We start from the raw sequence: 6,007 nt of genomic DNA, 5'->3' as shown, positions 1-6,007 counted from the left end.
CCCCCCCCCTGGCATTTGGTCGTTGTAGTACTGGCGACAAACACGCGTCGGCGATAAAAGCGGAGTTTGCTGAGGCCAGTTTTTCCCGCGAATGATGGCAACATAACCGCTCTTTTTCTAAATGATGAAATGTTTCTGCGCGTTTTTACAAGCCACGCCGGATTGAAACAAATCGTCGGGAAGTCGCTCTTCGTATGAAAAAAATAGCTCAAGGATAAAAATAAAAAGGCGTGTGTGAAATAATTTAATTTCGCCGAGTTAAGTCCTAGGCCGTAACTCGACGGATTTAGTAGACTGGCGTCACTTGTGTCATATTCGACCATGAAGAATTTATATTCTCTCAAATTTTTTTATATTCAACTTAATATGTAAATGGAGTAGCATCTGTGTGTAAGTATGCAGGGTGTCCAATAATTACCTCGGCATCTGTGGTGCGCAAGTAGAACGGATTAAACTGGATAAACGGGAAAATCATGTGCCATTTTGCAAAAATCGCGATAGTTAATGGGGAATTAATTAATCTGTGTGAGCTAACGATCGCAATGTGAGAAATGGTAAGTCGGATTCTATACAAAGGAAAATGGCTCACTTTTGAAAATTTCCAACAACAATCTAGCAACAATCCGGACATCCCGATTCAAAATTTTAAATTCTATATTAAGTATTCAAATGGAGGAAATGGATATTTCCCATTTATAACATCAAAGGAGCACAATTGAAAGTGCTCTTTCAATGCTACGAAAGGAATTTAGTCTTTCATAGTCTAGATTTTACGGACATTTATCGACAAGATACGCGAGGTAAGGAACTTTCCGGCGGAAGAGATCGACGGGATTTTCGAAACATACGACGGACAGACGTGCGGAAATTCGAAGAAAGTTTTCGCGACGTGCGCTGCGATTTGAGTAGGGTGGTGCGTAGACGGGAGATGGGGAGGGAAACGGTCGATGTTGAAACGGACGTGGAAAAAAAGCGGCTGACGCTCGAACGCACGTTAAACGAACCACAGCGTCATAATTTCCAGCGGTGGATCGCGATAATTTAATTTCGCGAGAGTGAAAGATAGCGACCCTCCCTACCGGTCCGCAAAGTAGAGCGGCCTCGCGCGAGGAATTACATCCGTGCATTCGCGCGGAGCGTTTACGGAGCCGAGGGGTGCTCCGTAAGTCGCCAAACTGGGAAGCAGCTCGAATTCCTTATCGAATTTCCAGTACATTATTCCTCCTGGAAAATTACAATTCGCCGCATAGCAGGAATATGAGTCATATTAACGATCGGGGCCGGAATGGCGGGAATTAATGGCCGCTTTTGATCATTTTTGTGTGCAAACGTGTAGGAATGGCTATAACTACGATGTCAAATTCACGAGACTAACGATAATCGATATGTTATGGGGCGAAATTTGAAAGAAACATTATTTCCCGTTATATTTTACCTTCTCGTGCTTATAATTAACCCTATATCTGCCTACAGCACCGTCGCTACACTTAGTTTCCACGCGGTTTGAACGTTTTTCTTTTTTCTCGATGCTGCTCGAAACACAGCCGATGTCTGCAATCGGAGGAAAATATAATAACGTAAGTGATAACTGTATGAATTTTATACTTTGAAAGAACAAGATGCTACATTAAAGTAATATTTACTTGATTCAGCTTTCAGCTTCAATTATACCTTTGTTTTGGCTCTAATTATAAAAATAGTGATAATATGTATATAAAGTTATTATCAGTAACATTATAGTAACACTTATTAGAAAAATGCTTCTCTCGATTATAATTCTTTCATTCCCGATTGTGATTCTATAATGATTATAAGATTACAAATATCAAATATTTTTTTCTTAGTCCATCGATGTTAATATTTAAATTGAATAAATTCGAGTTATAGGCAGATATAAAAAGAACATAATTATATATTTCACGTTTTCATACATTCAATTTGGTTTCCGAGCTTTACCGTCCTTTTATTCTGCGTTAAAACAGTCCTCGTTGGTTATTTCGTATTTTTCATACGCGATATTTTTGGCGGGACATAAATTTTCCGCGATTCGATCTCCCTGTTATCTCGTTCGTCGGGATAATAGCGCTAAATGAATCTCTACCTGCGATGGTATATTTGAACCGACAAGTTTATTTCTAACCCCCGAACATTGAACCGGCGACAAATCTCGTATCACGCGAGATTATTTCTCTTTTATTTCGCATCGGACCGACGCATCGAACTTTTTACTTTCGCCCTTTTCGCGCTTCGATTGGCCCGATAATTAATCCCGCAATAACGAACCCCGTTATGAATTGTGTTTCGCCTTTGTAAACCTCGTACCGTTTTCCGCCACAGATCCTGCAGCACAGCAACTTCTTCCTTCTTGTACCTTTATCGTTACTCTTAGAATCTTTCATCAACGCGATCGGTTCCCAGCTTCCAACACGACCGCAAATTGGATTTCCCGCCAACGCGGAATTCATTTTTCCCCTGATCCCCACACCTTTATATTCGCTTTCGTCGGCAACTCTTACATTACCTACGTCCTTTTTCGTTCCTCCAGTTTTGCAGTATCGGAAAGTTTCAATATTTCGTCTGTGACTTCTGAACTCAGTGCCTTTCTTTAACTCTTCTTCCTCAAAGTCTATTAGATTCCCCTCTCGTGTACATCCATCAAATTTCAATGCAATTGGAGGTAAAATATGATCGAAAAATGGCCCAGAATATTTCCAGACGACTTCGTCGCGTATATGCAAGTGCGACTCGTTAGCCTCCGGCCAAAAGAAGCACGGAATCTCGCGTCGGTTAAAAAAAAACCAATAAAGAAAAAAGGTAGGAGAAAGAAGGGAAAAACAAGCTCACGATCGTCGTCGTGCAAATTGTGCAAAGCGACGCAACCGTGTGGAAAACTGAAGCATTTTGCAAATTAGAGAACTTCCGCGCAGAAATTAGCCGCTACTCGCGGGTAAAAAAATTAAGCTTGCGTATATGGTATCTATTCGCGCGTTCCTTCTGGTTACCTGATATGTATTATAGTTGTCGCGATGTTCTAATTTTCTTTCAGTCATTTGGCAGAGAAAGAGGATAACGATAGTTCGATATAAAAGCCGTCAGGGAAACGCTACGACTTTCTTTCTCTGTTCAAAACATGCGTAGACCTTCGTCGAAGAAAACGAAGGAACGTCGCGGTGTTTGCAACGACGACGATTGCGACGAAAAGCAGACGGGAATTTAGAGGAGTCTTGGACGAATCGTCTCGCACAGTAATCGCTCTCGCGGAAATGTGTGTGATTTATGAATGAGCCTGCGAGCGATGCGCGATACCGGACGAGAGCGATTGCGCAATTTTGTCCCTGGAGAAATTGTTTCCGGACGATATTGAAACTGACATACCGCCTAATGGTCTTTCACTGATTCGCCGGAATACCCTCTCTTAGAACACCCTGACGTACGGTACAATTAAAACGTGCAACGGACTGACCGTGAACCGTCTTTTCAAGAATCGATAACATGGCAAACGGGAAGGTCGTTATTGCATGTACAAACGATTTGTCTTGCCAATAATTAGCCGGGGGGCGAGATATAACCGAAGACTCCGCGGCTATTTTTAGCTCGGTTTGCGTATTTTTGCTGAAGATTACTGTTAAGCGAGTTCCAACGTATTTTTAGGAGTTAATAATGGTTTTATTTCGAAAACACGCCGAGCGAGACGGATGAAATTTTATTTATCGGCGATTTTCCGACAACATCCGTGGCGACAGCCGCGGGTTGTTGTATACGAAAGTTCTTTGCCATTAAGCACGAAAGTGACAGGAAATCATTACGCTCTTAGCAGCGACGTATATATATATATATGTCGGAAGGTGAATATCGCGATACCGTCACTCTCATCGGTCCTCTCTCAGTGACGATTCATCTTCTCTCTTAGAAGAGTGACTTGCAAATAATAGGAGGCGGAACGGGGGAGTGAAAAGGACTCGGATGAAAGGGAGAGTATTTGCTTGTCGAATATACGAGTTTGCCTACCGGCGATCCTTTTGCGGGATAACGTTCCATTGTGCACGATATCGGGTTAATTTACTTCGGAGGTATCAGTGTCGTTCCATAAATCTTTGAAGATGACATTGGTAGCGCGATTCTCAAGGTAGTTGGTCCAATATTGTCAGAAAGGTACGGACCGACTGCCTTAATTACGCCACGTGGCTCGAAACTTCTTCGACCGAGAAGAATAATACTGGACAGAAGAACGAAACTTACATATACACGCCACGCTTCTCTTTCAGATGTTTCAATTTATCGGTGGATCACAAAGAGCGGCAAAAATCTAGAGATCAATACGATAGGAACAACGTGTTGCTTTGACATTAAGCTTGATACATTAGTCTACAATGGAGCAAATAATAGCAGCAACGAGTATGCTTCTCCCGATGCTAAATGAAATCTTCTACCTACGAGCTGAACGTGACAATGAGACCTGATGAAAGAAACGCGCGGATAATTCTTTCTGTTGGGGAGCTTCATTAGGAGCGCGACAGACTTCCTGATTTTAATGAGGTATGACGATCAATGAGACTGCTGCGAAAGCGCGGCTTCCGGATTTTGTTAACGAATATCTGCCTCGCCTATGGCAGTTTGCAAATTACGCAATGGTATTAATAGCTGTTCCTCCGTTCTTTGACCGAGAAAGCTTTCTGTTATTTTCAGGAGCTATTGATATCCCGCTAATCGATTTAACCCGCCGGTAAACTTTATGCGCGTCCTGAAAAAGGTACATTTCACTCTGTTATAATATACCTATATCACGGGAAAGAGAGTCACCGTTCTCTTTGTAGACAAACCGAACGTACGTTCGTGAAATGTTGGCTTGTTCGAGCTGAATTATAGTGAAACTTGTAATTTAATTTTTCCGCTGCTCGCGCACACAAAACGTCTAATTGCTCGTTTAATTAGTTATTTAATTAGTGCATCTTTCGTTTCGCGGCATAATAACGTGTATTCGAGTATGCTCATCAAATAAAAACGTTTCTAACGTCGTCCCCAGAAATAGGAACGTTTCTACTCAACAACTAGAAACGTAAAGATGAAGAATATACGAGTTTACCTACCTCTCTTGCAGTGAAAGATGCGAGATGAAATCTCGAACATTTAAATTACGTAATTTTCGAACATTTACATTGAAAAGTGAGTTTGGTTGCATTTAGCTGTACAATAAAAAATACCACATTTAAGCAACATTCAAAATTTCGAGTTATTAATTATTGAAAATGACCACGTATGGAGGCTTTTTTAATTAATAACTCAAAAATTTGTTTGTTATTCGCAAAATGGTACAGGACTTCTTTGTTCAGAGTGGCTTAATCTACAAATATATGGCAGCTGTTGTATTTAGCGGCAGGTTCAAAGTCCCAGATTCAATGTTCAATATATTATTGCCTGTCACAAGGTATAACAACAGTCGTTTATTTATAGATTAGGTCACTCTGAGCAAGAAAAGTCCTTTACAAATAACATGCAAATCGCCATTTTCAATCATTAATAGCTCGAAATTTTGTTGTTTGTAAAATAACAGAGCATTTTCTGTTCACCTCAATCTATCCTACGTCCTTATTAAGTTTATCCATGTCGATCTGGGACACCCTGTATGCACTGCCAGCTTCAACGAATTCTTAAGAAACTCATTTTATGCTGCTACTACCTTAAGGGACAAAGGAGAAAACCGAGCTACGTAATAAGTGTCGGCGTACCACCACGTGCTTTCCATCGTGTAATTTGTTAGCGCCAACTTTTAATCACACTTCCATTGCTTTCTATCAATTTCTATCGTCACCTTCATCTCCACGTCAGATTCGCGCGCGGCAGGATCTCGTTCGCGTGTAAATTATAAACGAGATTCTCACGTGCGCTTCTGCGCTTTACGAAAGAGCTGAAGTGTGTTGCTCATTGTTACCCTCCTTTTATCATCATCTCCGCTCGTTGTTGCCGGCGTGCCGATTATTTCCCAGCCCCCTATTGTAATTTTCAGCGG

Source organism: Dinoponera quadriceps, unplaced genomic scaffold (assembly GCF_001313825.1).
Source record: "Dinoponera quadriceps isolate SergipeBrazil2010 unplaced genomic scaffold, ASM131382v1 scaffold1658, whole genome shotgun sequence".
NCBI lineage: Eukaryota > Metazoa > Arthropoda > Insecta > Hymenoptera > Formicidae > Dinoponera > Dinoponera quadriceps.
This window is presented reverse-complemented; position numbering follows the sequence as displayed.